Raw genomic sequence first — 15,537 nt, 5'->3', positions numbered from 1 at the left:
AACGCAACGCTTTACACGCATCATAGGACTGCTATACGAGAACAGTTGTAGCAACCACAGTTACACCGGTTAATTATTACGTTTCGAACATTTTCTAAAAACTTTTTCTACAAAAAAGTATCCGTAGGTTCTTTAAAGTGACTAGCAATAAGATAAAAAATTGTTACTTCGTTCGCTATAAATTCACGACCGACGATTCACCGACCGTGGAACATCGGTTGATTGAAGTTTCGCTCAAGTAGTTAATTATAGTACAATAGTAATGTAATTCTCACATCAGCGCAGTGAGGTGCACAGAACACAATGAAATAGAAATGCGACCCGTTTCACAGCTCCGCTTGTGTCGAATTCGAACAAGTGGAAATAGGTGATTTCGTCAAAATCAAACTGAACAGAGTGTAACCTCTCTCGCCGAATAGTTTACGATGTGGTAACCAAAGGCTTGTAGTTCGTAGTCGACCTTCGATCCTGGTTACGAGAGAAATTCAACTGGTGTAAGAGGTGTACTTGTCGGTTACGCGTATAGAGTACGCTTCCGGTTCTGTCTTATGTACATACGCAGCACTTTGAGTAACGTAAGCATCCTCTCTTTCCGCTGTACTTGTGCAAGCTACAAATTGCATGTAACTTACATATGCACGGTTTCTTAATTAACAAAACGCGAGGATATATATAAACGTTCTAGAAGTGAACCGTAGACATCTTAGTTTGCCAAGTACGTCTTCCAAGGTCTCGCATGATATAATCTCTGACGGAATTCCTGATGTGTACGAATTAAATGAATTTCAGTTCCATACATAGTTATCATAGTGTGGTAGAAATAATGTCGTGTCAATGTAATTTATGCTGAACTGTATGAATTTACATATATTGAGAATTTGCATGGTAGAGAGAACATATAAGTTATCATTCATCGTAAATATATAGGAAGAACTATTATACAAAAAAAAAAATAAGGAATGAATTAATTCTCAACGGAAAGTTATTTAATAAAATAAATTTAAATTTATAAATAACCTTCGTATATTACGAGTAAAAGTGTAAACCATATGAAGTTTATTAATCACGTTCAATATCAACATTAATTATTCCATGATCGGCAATTTCATACGGTACAACTGGTATCGTAGCTCAAATAGTTTCTAAGCGATTAAAACCTCTAATTATAAATTTCGAATATTTCTTTCAACGTCCAACAAAAATTAAATCGAATGATCAAATATTTGCGGCTTGAAAAATTCAAGCTTCATGGTAGCAATAATTTATCATCGTCCCCCGGTTAAACGTTATTGGCCTTTCCCTCGATTTGTGGTTTTCGAATTCGAGATACGGAGAGACGAAGCTGAATTAATCCGACCACGACGTGTCTCGTTTTAAAGACGTCATGTACGTGTATGTAGAAAAAGAGGATAGAAGCGTAGTTCCGTGGCGCGTGCATGCAAGATGAAGCGCCGTGTGTATATCTGCGCAGCCCCATTGAGGTCCATTACGTTGACATCAATAATTCAGCGCAAAAGTGCCGCCCCTCGCGGGTTTCGCTTTGCTTGGCCGTGGATGCTGCGCCCGCCAACTCTACCGACGCAAAAGCCTCCGAAATAACGAAAGAGCCGCAAACAAAATTGTTTCACCCGGATGTCTGTGCACTATGCAAAAGCGATGAAGGCGACTAATCGCGACACTGGAATTAATTGTCCAACGAAACACGATCCGGCTACCATTTTTCCCCTCTCGTTCTATTTTTATTTACCAAACACGCGGCTTCTCTTTTGTTTCCGGTGTTATTTGGAGAGCGCTGATTCGCAGCCCCGAAATGAAACGAAGATTCCGCCGGAAATTGATATGTAATTGCTGCCGCTCTGTTCGCAAATACAGGTGAATATTGCCCGACGTTAATACATTATGGATGAGATAGGCGGATGTATAAGTAAGAGAAGGGGTTGTATTTTCATGCGTACGATCATTTATATAATCGAATGGAGGAACTTTTAACAGGAGCGTATAATTTTCATGTACAGGAGTGTATAATTTGGAAAATAGGAGAATGATAGTATCAGTGATACGGAGAAAGGTTATATAACTAGTCGACGTAAGTTTGTGTTATGACTAGAGTGTTTAAACGACGATAATAAGTATGTTAAATATATTTTTAGGTAACAGAAGGTGTGAAAGTATCTACGTTTTACGAGTGTGAATTAATATCGTAAGAGGATTGAGAGTTCCCTCCACATGTCGAAACTTTTACGACATCGTTGATTTTTGTTGTCTTATATTCTGCATTTATATTCTGCACGAACTAAATGAACATTCTAGTATGACCAGCAAAACGAAGCGCCCTTCGCTTGATAAATTTCCATCCATATATCAGAGCAAAGAAAAGTTGACTACTACAGGTTTTTATCTAGTTCCGTCCGTTTCATACTGAAAGGTCATCGACCGAGATGCAAGCGACAGTTCGAATGCTCTCCAAGATGCATTGCATAAGTTTCACCGCGATATACGACGTATCAATGACATTGGTTAGATTTCAAAATATTTGTACAGCGAGTATATAATTTCAAGGTCTTTATTCGTTTCATATCGCGTGTGAATCAGCAAGTAGAAATTACAATCCACAGAGAACAATTTTCACCAAAATTTATATTACAATTTAAAATTCCAGTGAAAGTTATTATCAATGATAACTACGTTCCTTGACTATTTCAAATCCTTCCTTTACATGTAAAATTGTAAGAATACAAATTAAAGCAAATTACCAGTATACACACTGTGACACAAAGCTAATTACCACCTCGTCGTCCACAAAGAGGTAAGTATTTCACGATGAATCACAAAATAAATACGCGTTCGAAACTTTCACTGCGCTTCTTCTCCCTCTTCGACCGAAGTATCGTCCTATACATGTCAGTCGAGGCCGAAGCTGTTAGATGAATCTGTGAAAAGAAGCGTAAACGTTAATAACAGCGGAACAACGATCTTAACGATTAAAAGTAAATCGATTATGGCGTGTCATTGTCGAAGAAGCGGCAGATCTTCGAACACTTTCTCGAAAATTCACGCGTGGCGTGTGTAAATTTGTCATTTGGCCGAGAAATTTTCGCTGAATATTCAACGGACGATTATTATCAGTGGTGTCGTTCCCTTTCACGCTCAAGGCCCGCGTACGGAGCCGTGTGATCGCGCATTCGTCTACGTCGCATAGAGATCCGGCCAAGGTGAAGGTATCGGACCCGGTTCGCCATCCACGGTCAAGTTGAACGCACAGCAAACGTTGAAATTTTAGGGTCACGCAGAATGGAATGCGCGCAGGTGCGGCAGCATCATCTCGTACGCCCAGCTGAAACTTTCTTCTTTCTTCTTCCTCGAGGTCATTCGTGCTGCTTATATATGTACGTCCGGAGAAATCTTTGAACGAAGCGAACGTTTCAAATCGAAGAAACGCTAGGAAATTCCGGAACCTCTTTTCTTATTTGTTAAGTATTTAAAATATGCAATCCGGTAATCGTATTTTATATGACTACAAAATATCCACATCCTAGAAACGAAACGTGTAGAATCTCCAACAGAAGTGCGTTAATTTCCTTAGAAATTAAGACTATGTGCAAATACCTTTTCTAGCCGCTCTAGATATAAATATTAAGTTTGAACTAACTGCAACAGTTTTCCTGTTTTTATCTGGCTATAAAACGTATAAAACAGTCTTTTTTAATCGATTGGTAATTTAGACATTAGTGCGTTAATTTCCTTAGAAATTAAGACTATGTGCAAATACCTTTTCTAGCTGCTCTAGATATAAATATTAAGTTTGAACTAACTGCAACAGTTTTCCTGTTTTTATCTGGCTATAAAACGTATAAAACAGTCTTTTTTAATCGATTGCTAATTTAGACATTAGTGCGTTAATTTCCTTAGAAATTAAGACTATGTGCAAATACCTTTTCTAGCTGCTCTAGATATAAATATTAAGTTTGAACTAACTGCAACAGTTTTCCTGTTTTCATCTGGCTATAAAACGTATAAAACAGTCTTTTTTAATCGATTGGTAATTTAGAAATTAAACAATCGAAAGATAAGAAGCTTGGGAAGCAGAAAAACGATTTCCCATGCTTTGACGATCAATACGTAGATTTTGTTGTCACGTATTAACCTTCGAAAAATTGGCTTTATCGTTCTATAGTATTTTATCGTAAATACAATGTGTACCAGCGATGATTATAAATAATAAAATCATCGGAGACACTTGGCAGGTGCACTGAACTGTGTTCAGATGTTAAATAAGAAAGACGCCGGTGCGATCGCTCATTAGCAATCTTAGACAATTTAGTAAATCAATACACAGATTGTAGTGCAGGCAGATTAATTAGGAGGAAATTATTATAATATCGGAAAATCTGGTAAATACCGATACGAGTCATTTATCAGAAGCTGTTGGCTTATTGCACCTGATCTCGCTGCTAAATGAGTTAAATATCTGGCTGGCGGTATATGAGCACAGCTGGTCCAATTCGCATTTACCTATCCAGGAGTGACTCGACCGAATTAATGTTTGGTTTATGCCACTGAAAGTAGACCTGCCAGCAATGGAACTTTACAATGTAACGTAAGCTGTCCACGCTTTTAAAGCCTGATAAATAACGACGAATACCATTGTCACGCAGAAAAATTCGTCTCGCGCAGATCTGCCGGATGGAAATTTTTACACCGAGATCTCTAGACAATTGTAGCGTTAAAATCTTGTTCACTCGTGTTACCGATGTTTTCACCTCTTCATTTTCCTTTCTTTTTTTATTCTCTTCAACTATCGATTTATTTTGCATTCGAATATTTTTTAATTGTAACAGGCCAAGAATGGTATTTATTGTCTCGATGCTCTTGCTCTAACTACTGTTATAAAGTAGCTTCGCACGCGGTTGGAGAACTATTTCGCAACTCGAATACTTGTAAGATAGTTTGTTGGTTAGTGCAGTGTATCCAAAGATTAAGGTTGTTAATGTACTGTTTCTTCCGTTTTTCATGTTTCTCTGACGAGGAATTATTAATATAGAAAAATATATAATCAATAAGTTCAAAATAATTTTGGTACTGATGTCACGTATAAGTATAAACGACTCTGTGACACGAGGTAGATTTTTTGTTGCTTCTAGTAAGATGGACACAATATTCGTTGAATGTACGCAGACAAACTGTGTATACCAGAATTCGTGGTTAAATAATGTATTCTGTATAAGAAACCAGAACGTAAATACCCAATGACGAAATAGAATATGAATTAAAATATTCAGGAAAATACACGTACGCGTTGTTTTATGGTTGAACGACGTATTTCGTAGAACGTGAGTGTACACCTTCTACGGAAAAGCACCTTCTACATTGGGAGAAGAAAATATGTCGCTGGAGGTATTTCCCTTGCATAAATTCGTCCTCGTAAAAAAGAAGGAGCAAAATTTTTGTAACACGATTGCTACCATAATCGAGCGATGTAACGAGACATTCGAGGACATCACAATGCAATAATGAGACTACCGTGCATCAAGTATTCGCTTAAGCCCCGTAGTTTACTTCCTTTTACTCTCGTCTCATAAATGAAACAAATATGGAAGAATCGTACGGACTTGTGTGCGGCCATTCGAGCCAACAATTTTCAGAGCGGACATGCCCCATGGGGAAAAAGCGAAAGCACAAATATTAAAAAAAAACGAGAACTTTTCGCGTGTAGTCTCCAGCGTAGCGTGTCTATTATTTACCAAAATTTTAGGCGAAAATAAATCATCGAAATTTTCTCTCGTAGGTAGCCGAAATTCTTCTTTATAGAATTTCGTTAAAGATGATTAAATACAGCTCGACGGTGAAACTAGTGAAGATAAGTAACGCGTATGTTGTCTGCCTTTCGATAAACGACATATCGACAACTGGAAACTTGACCACGTAGCAGTACCAATGTTTTTCTCTTCGTCGTCGTCAACAATATATCGGATAATGACGCGGGCGCGAAATTGGTTTGATGTCGGCCATTATCGGAGAAAGTTTACAGCGTTCGTGTTTTACCGGAGTTTATCATCTAGCTCTCCCCCTCCCCTTGCCTATCATCTACCACGTTTTACTCAGGTAGTCGCCAGTTAAGGTACTTTTATTCCCTGAAAGCTCCTCAGACTGTTCGAATTTGGTTTTGCACGTGAATGACTAGTCCATGAAACGCGCAGTCTCAAACCACTTAAATTCGTTATTCCTTCGGGTTTCCTGTTTTCCTTCCCCATAATTGGTATTGAAATATGTCTCGATGGTTGCCAGCTCCGACATTGGCTGACATATTTAATTCGATTCGAATAATGCCTGGCTATGTATGGTTGTCGCTATGATGTCAGAGATTTTAAAGTAGGACTGAATCACTTGTAATAAATTAACATCCAATAATCACAACCTTTGTTTTTTTTTTATCATCGACTTGTAACAGTTGGCGATGACCTCGAATCCTTTCGATAATTTTAAGTGTTTGATGTTCGATTCGATTCAATTTTTTTCTGGGCCCAGGTGTTTCGTTTGGAAGTTAACATCGTCTGAGATCTTTTGCATAATGGAACTGATATTAGTGAAATTAGACGAGATTCGAATTATAGCTTACAAGTATACTAATTAGTGGTCTCTCGCACGAAACAGGATTAGTGACGAAATAAATGAAACAAATGAAAAAAAAGTTTTTTCTAACAAATATTTTCCAATTAAAGTTTACAAATTGCGAGGGGGGCTTTTTACTAATTAGGTCTCTATCAGTGAAAAGGTGAAATTCCATCAACATATATATATTTCTTTCTACAATTACGATTAATTCGCTATGTAATAAATAATATTGTAGCAAAATTTCTAGATATTTCCTGTGAAAATGTCATTTAGCTTAATTTCACAGAGAAAGTTTCCATTTCAGGAAGTTATATATTTACGAATAAAGATGTACACTACTTATCTTTAAATTCCAAATGAACTAATAAAATTGTAATGGTTTAGCTATTAATTTATCGTAGATTTAACCAATATAAAATAATCACATTTTAATTGTCTATAAAAGTTACAATAGAAGTGTATGAAATATAAATAAACATAAATTTATCATTAATGAAATTAATCTAATCTTACTCTATAATGAAATAGAATAGATATGTACAACCATAATAACAAAATTCGAAAAAAATTCAATAGCTTTTAACTCATGAATAATTCAGAAGTTCAATTATAATATGACTCATAATCTGTGCACGTGTACATTTTAATACATGCAATATTAAAAATGGAGTTTGCTATGACATCACTTCCTATTCCCAAAAAGTTGTTATGGTTGTAAAAGTTCTCAATGCTTATTTAATATTGGCATTGACGAAGTTACTGCTAAATCTCAAAATGATATTTAATCGCAACCTCGCAGGAACATTTCAACTTCAATTTAATTCTCTTCTCCTCTCATATGAAAGCGAATGTGTTAATACTTGTGAACAAAAAGTGCAATTCATATTTAAAGTGAAAATACTACATTCCCATCTGTCTAAATGGATTATTATAACTGTAATTATACATATCAACTAAATCCATTATGAAAGTTATTAGAAAGTCCAGCAATAAAATAGAATTATTAACAAATGTACGGTACAATCTCTTATCTCGATGTCTTCATATCATTTCGTGCCTGCCATCGCAAAAACCGACAAACTAAATACTAGAAAGTTCTTGAAACATTCGTTTTGACCGAATAATGGCAAACGTTTGTTACAATCTAAAACACTTTCCCAAAAAATCAGCTCGTAACTCCTTTTACACAGAACATCGTTCGGTTACTTGTAATTATTCGTTGCACGATTTGCTAACGGAAGAAAGTCAGTTTCCACGATTTCGCTTCCACGTTATCTCAAAATAGAAATCATTAAGCGAAGCAGTTTCAATGCTTAAAAAAATCTGAGACGTGTATCGAATCGTTTTGAAGTTACTTAGCACTCAACATGGATCGGTAATCACAGGAAACTATTACTATCATAGATCTCAGGGTATCCCCGGATGCGCGAACAGCTTTTAACGATCGCATAAGCGTAATAGGCGCGTCGTGTAATATCTCGTTGCTGGCAATGGAAACGTAATGTCGTAATTTGCTGCTCTATTTATGTGGTCCGAGTGCAGGCGAAACTTTCATTGCCGCGTTGCATCGCGAACTGTGCACGTACTCGACTTTGCATACCGCGACTCTTACGCAGTCTGCGAATCGAAAGCGGACTACGTCAGCCGCCAGCGGCCAGGAAGTGGCCTCACTGTGGAATTCTTACGCAGTTTTGGGTCGAAACCTCGATCAGACGCGTATGCAACCGGCTATGGATCGAAATTTACAATTTAAACGCGGAACCTCAGAGTTTTCACCAGACCGATACCAACCGAGTGAGTCACCCGGTGAAATCCTGGTATCACCGGACGTTAGTAATGGGCTGGAGCATGTACATTCTCGTTTATAAATGTCAGGATTACCTGCGGGATTTGACATATATTGTTAGAAAGAGTTGGCCTGATCAGAATTTTGGATTTTTGCCAGGTGAAGATTTACCAGAAGGAAACGTAAACGATTTAGTGGTTGATTTCTTCAGACCTCTGTTATTTAAAAAGTAACTTATAACGATAGAAATTAATATAACCAGGTATATTTAATAATAGGCAGATGTAATTATTATTTTTGACAGTAAGTTTCTGAATCAATTATATATGTATAAAGATCGTATTACGTTTGTTTTCTCACACGCGTACACGCAACATCAATTTTCTTAACTATTTTCAAATACACCTCACCGTACATTCTCAAATCACTTTCCTCAAAACAATTTTACCTTTTTCGTGGTTATGCCACGCGTTCAAAGACATTCTGTAAATACTTGCTTTTTCGTATGGAAATATTTACTTTTATCTCGAATAAGGAAGCTTCTGTGAGCGAAAGTGATGTTCTGGGAAGTGGCCACTTCATCAACCGAGTCGCGGCTCAACTTTGTTTTATTGCTAAAACATGCAGAACGTAATCATTCCTTACAGAGAACACAAAGGCGCTTTGCTTCCTGCAAACACGCCGATACGCATTACCAGTTGCTACGACAATTTGTGTTTTAAATAGTAACTTCCTTTATACAGAAAATAAGAAGGAAACCAGATCTTCGTTTAAACGTTTTCTGTTTCCCTAACGGTTTTCAGAAGTTTTCTCGAAAGAAGCGAGAAACGCTGAAACACTTTGCACATTTTACCACCATGTACGAATCGTTAGGAAAAAATGGGAGGAAAGAAAGTACCGTGTATGCTTCCTTTGCTTCTTTCATGTTTTCTGCTGACTGTTCACCGTACTCATTAATATACATTCTTGTGAACAAGCTTCGGTTTCAGGGTCGCTCGAACGCACAGTACTTTCTCCAGACTCGAGAGACTGAATTCCAAGCATGGGATTCACCGACCGCTTTAAGCATCTCTACTTACACGTGTATCAGACTGTTACACCTGAGCAGACATCATCGTGAGGATGCAAGACACGTATCCGATCGTACGCTTCTTCTGCAGAGTTCATTGTGTTACCGTCGAATGTAAAATAGAAATTAAGCTTCCTTATTATTCTGGCTGTTTGTAGGGACAGTATTGTACACGATTTCTTGTTTTATATTAGTCGAATGTAAGTAACCGTTGTGTTATTACTTCTGTTCTATCGATGATTGACATATTCTTGCTGAATTATAAGGTAATCGTTTATTGAAACGATACAACTAATAGTCTAGTTTTACCGGGAACAATTAAAAGGAATATTAAACTTTTGCGGGAGTTCCGCATGTCCATTAAATAGCCGCCAAAGGCTTGTGAAAGCGTCCTTGTCGCATGAACTTGCTTTGCACCTGTTATGCTTTTTAACCGGTTATTGTAAACCATCCGACGTTGTACGTTCGTTTATAATTAAGACCGTGTACCAAACAACACATAAACAAACGGGTTCTAGTATAGCATATACGTATGAGCAAAATTATTACAGAAAAGGAAACCAAATTCATTCGTACTATTTCGTAAAATTTGCATTAATCGATTATTGGCAACCGTAATCGCGAGTAATATATTAGTAGAAATTATTTTCTGTTTAGATTAATCTCCATCAAATTCTAATTAAGAAAATTAATTTTCTATATCTAATAGTTTATGATTCGTATATCGAATCAATTTTTTTAATCGTCGATTTGAATATTTCAGAGCCTTCCAAAAATAAATACATAGCCGAGCTCAACTTGTAACATTGCTCATACCTCTTTTATCAATAATTTCCGTTTACAACGAGCATAAGCGATCGCGCAAACGAAATCACGATTCGGCGAACTGCCTTTCGCAATAACAATAAAATCAATCTCGCCATGGCACGTATTACGTTCCCGCGATGCGAAAGGCTCGTCGGAAGAATCATGAAAGCGGCTGCGAAAAAAATGGCACGCGAGACGACAATGGCAACCGAACGTCCCGGTACCCAATGAACTCTAGCATCCGACAGTTTCATCAGTGCCTGCAGCCGTTCTGATCTCCCAACCGGAACTTTCATTCTTCCATCGATCAGAGAAATCGTAGTCCCGTTCGCGATTACACGTATCCACCAATCCGTTGATATGTCGCTCGTGTTCGTGTCACAGTTGCATCACGCGGTTCCCATTACAATGTATCAGGCGCGCGCGACGACGAAAAAGACGAAGGAATGTCATAAGAGAACGACCGAAACTCAATGAGTGAAAGATGGGAAAAGAAAAATAAGTAGAGATTTCTGGGTGATTAGAGGGAGCGCGGGAAGGAATCATCGAGCGCGTGATCCGTAGTGCGCTTTCTAAACCGAGCGTAAGGTAAATCTCCCATCGGTAAATCGCGGAGCGATTACGCGGCGTGGAGCCCCAGGCTGTAACGAGTCCCGTGACTCGCCGCTGCGTGAACCACGAGGTTGATCCCGTGATTCGCTACGTGCTCGAGTCGATTCGTTCCGGTTCGCGGACCAAAACATCGACAGTAGAAGTTCCTTTCTCCGGAAAATCCGGTCGCCCGCCAGTTGCGACTGTTCATCGCGCTAAAAAGAAGCTACGGTGAAAGAGAAGGTAAACGGTCAACGATACACTTCACCACGATGAAAACGAGAATCCTGGGACTCGGATGGATAAGAGTCGGAATAGGAGCGGAACGGAGAGGCGCTGATAGTCGTGTTGCCTTGGCATGAGAAACCTTCACCTCCGTTCCTCGCCATTCCGGACGCGGCCAAATGAATTCGTTCCGAATGCAATTCGCAATTTGTCGTTAACGCTCGCGAGCTGAGAGACAAATGCTCCTGCACTGTTGCGTTGTAAATGCTCATCGCGGTGTAATTAAGTTCGAGCCTCGTGCAACACGGACCGCGTGTTCGTTGAATAAGAATGCTGTGTACCCGATTTGGCTGAATAAACTGTCACGTACAGGCTGCCACCGATCGATCGTCGGCCTTGCGACCCAACGTTTCGACCACCGTTGTTTACGATTAATTGATACGATTTCGTCCGGTGCAACGGACCTGTGCATGGATCCCGGTGTGAAGATCGCAAACATTCCTATTTGAAAAGCGCGTTCGAGTTTATAAATTAATTATGCGTCGGCTCTAGAATTCATATTATATTGGAAAATTTGTTACTTACACAAACCTGTGTAAATAATCGAAAGCTTATATTTGAAACATTTAATTATGGAATTATGTAATTACATGTTGTATTATGTGCAATACATAAGGTAAAACGAGACTAGCATATTGGCTAGACAAGATGCAGAATATTTACATAGTTGCAAAATGTCCACATACATAATTTGCATTTTATCTGGACAGATATGCAAAGCAAGATCTGTATTAAGGAAATATAAATGTAAAAAGAAGCAATAAATTTTGTAATTCGAAATGTCATGCCTCTTACATTTATAAGGAATAATTGCATATGCATAATAAATTATATTTTAATCGTTATTTAATTTCGAGATATAGCTTTCTTCGGCGAAAGAATAAGTTAGGGAAACAAGCTATTCGCTCAAATAGTAATTTAATTAATAAGTCGCGAGACGATAACTAATATCTTATACTCTTATTAATCGTGCAAATTTTATTAGTAAGTAACATTTATCGTAAATAGAATCGATTGATAAAATCGAAAAATCTAATCTTTAAATATCAACAACATTTTATACATATATTTGTACTTAAAAAAGAAGAAAAGAGCAAATAGATATAAAGGCGTACACAACTGTAATCAAATTAACAAGTTGTTCTGTGATTGGTGTGAAATGAAATTTACTTGTCGCAGAGGAACGGAAAATTGTAAAGGGATAAAGTGAAAATAGACGAACAGGAAAAGAGCAAAGAGAAAATGGCGAACAGTTATCTCGGCACGAGGAACCTTTTCCTCCATTCACAGTATGTATTGCGGACATGTCCAAATGAATTCGTTCCGTATACAATTTACAATTTGTCGCAAGGCGTACGTAAAGTGAGATAAATGCTCTTTCATACCTTAGGACAACGCTAAAGAATTAAGTTTCAATTTCGCCGAATAAATTAATGTAAGATATATATATATATATATACGTATACACTGTTTACGCTATTAGTTTGCAGCATTTTTCTCGTAAACAATGAAAAAGGATAAATGGTTCAATGTGACCTATGTATTCACGATAATATTTTTTTCGTATTTTGCGGTTGCAATATTTTTTTAAATGCCTGTTATTTTATTCACATTTTTTTTTTTTTTTTTTTTTTTTTTTTTTTTTTTTTTTTTTTTTGTTTACATCGAATCCTCTCGTCATTTCACGAAAGAAGATATTAACATATAAACTGATCGATCAGGCGTGATCATAGCATGATCATTTGGTAACATAATCGAAAACTGATTAATTTGAATGATATTTTAAATTGTAAATATTTAAATTGTTAAATATTTGATAAATATTTTGAATTGTTTAGAGGAAGACATAATGCGGGTGTATTTATGTTTTATTACACAACTTTGTCTTATATACGATAAATACTACAAAACTAAAGTTAAAATATCTTTTAAACTAATGAGTTTTCAAGCATGTTATCCTAGTACTTTTCTTCGTAGAATGTCGATAAATAGTACATACATTTTTGCGATAAATCTATCATGAATATATAGTTCACTTCGAACCATTCATCCTGTTCCTGTTTCATGTTTTCCTCATACTTATAGTTCGCGCTAAGATATAACGTGAACACTCTGTATATAACCGCTGGTGTTAGTATTATCTGAAGGTTTGAAATATTGATGAGAATATGGAATAAAAAAAACGATGAGAGATTATATTGTTACTAAAAGATAATCTGTAAATCAAATGTTTAATTGGATACATACATGTTCCTCTTACTTAATTTAGCAAATTATACCTACACCCGTTATGCAAGGAAAAATTAGCAGCAAATCTTGAACGACAATAATTATGTAATTGGGAAAAGTATACAGATGATCTATTTCTATGTACTTGTACGAAGACTTTCAATGAATGCAAGGAAAAGATTGGAAGAAATAAGGACCGCAATATTTTATTTGGGAATTACTTAACAATGCATTTGTTGTTCATTGTTTCATTTTGAAAGTGTAAAAAGTGATGCAAGTTACACAAGGATGTGAAACCGCTACGTGCAAGAGATTTATTTCGTTCGTTACAAATAAATCATTGAGGAGTGTGCAAATATTTACAATTAATTATCAATTACGGTAGATATTATACCTGTCGTAAACAATAAAATAAAAATCATTCGTCCTAAGAAAGACGTAATTTCATAAAGAAATAATTGCGGTTAAATTGCTATAGGTAAAGTGATTAACGCGATTATTTTAAGCAATTATAAATACAAGTATTAAATAGTTGCTTTCTAAACTTGCGTTTGCTTTTTGATGTTTCATAATTTATATTGCGAAAAGAATTTTCAAATAATACGCGGATATAACATACTAATATAATTTGTCAAAAATAATCAAATGTTAAAATATCTTAAAATGTTTATGTATCGTATAAATTGTCGAGCTTATATGTAAAATTTGAAAACGTTAATCGAATAAGAATTTTCATTAAAATGTTTTATTAGAATTTTTACTCAACTAAGATCACTACTTTATAATTTAGTTTTCCAATTCAAGACCTCTTAATTGTACACAATATAAAATTATATTAGAACTTTAGATTTGTAATATTTTAATTATATGCGCATGCCTTCGCTTCTCCATAAATATTTAACAGGATTTTCAACGTATCACTGGTGGCATTTTTTAAAGTTCAGGCAAATTGGTATTCTTTTTTCGCAAATGTTAATCACGCCGTCGTTAAAAACGAAATAAATTCTTAACACCTGGTGCACGTGCTCGTTCGTGCACATTACGATCCAGTGTCGCATACGCTAGATCGGAAAGTGCATTCATGGAATCATGCATCAGGAGAAATTTTCTTGTTGCGTGGTGCACAGGGCCATGAGGGACTTTCGTTTCCGATATTCTCTTTTCGAATGAGCAATAACTTCCTGAATTTTCTGACGCACGGTGTCGTGTCCTATGCGTCATCGTTCGTTCATGTCAGCTGTGAAAATATTTCAGTCGATTTTGTTACTTTCTATTGCACGAGTGAGAGCAAAAATTATTTCATTCATTTTCAAGAAAAGAAGATAAAAGAGCGAGAAATATGCTTTAAACACACGTAAACTCGACACAATATGTTTTGTAGATATAATACTATAGTTTTTAAATATTTCAAATATATACAAATAAATTACAAAAAATGAACATAAACGAACAATTAAAACAGTAATTGTCTACCTCTATTTATTCATATAACTTGAAAAATTTTACTGCATATTTTGAAAGTTTCGTTTTACGTGCGTATACTTTAATATTATTATTAAATTTGTACATTTTTAAATTGTGGGTGATAAAATAGTACACATTAATTTATCAGGTACTATCTCAATTGTTCGTTCAATCGTTGTATTCAGTATATTTATACTATTTATTGATGGAATAGAATAGAAGGTATAACACGTGTGAAAAATATATGTATACAAAAAGTATAATTTGTAAAAAGTATGATATTTTATGTAACAGTGCGAATCGTTTGACCCTTCGTGGTAATATTATTAACTTCAAAAAAGAACGTAGAAATGATTTTAAGTGAGAAGATCTCTTTCAAACTTTTGGAGTTCACAGAGTAGGAAACTCTTCGTTTATTCAACTTTCACTTCAAATATTTGGAATAACTACTAGAAACATTTGATAATGTAAAGAATCAACTTCTACATTTGAGCAAAACTTTTTTTATATAAAATCTTGTGCCTCGTGTACGTGCCTCATAGCGAACGTTATCATGCTTGTACGTCTAACACGTTCGTCGAAATAAATTGGTACTTGCAATTGAAATTTTTCTGCACCATATACATTTCTTTCAGTACCGTAATTATACTTCGATCAACGAATGAACGAGGAATTTCACCGAGGCGTTACGTAA

The sequence above is a fragment of the Bombus terrestris genome, chromosome 1, assembly GCF_910591885.1.
Source record: "Bombus terrestris chromosome 1, iyBomTerr1.2, whole genome shotgun sequence".
NCBI lineage: Eukaryota > Metazoa > Arthropoda > Insecta > Hymenoptera > Apidae > Bombus > Bombus terrestris.
This window is presented reverse-complemented; position numbering follows the sequence as displayed.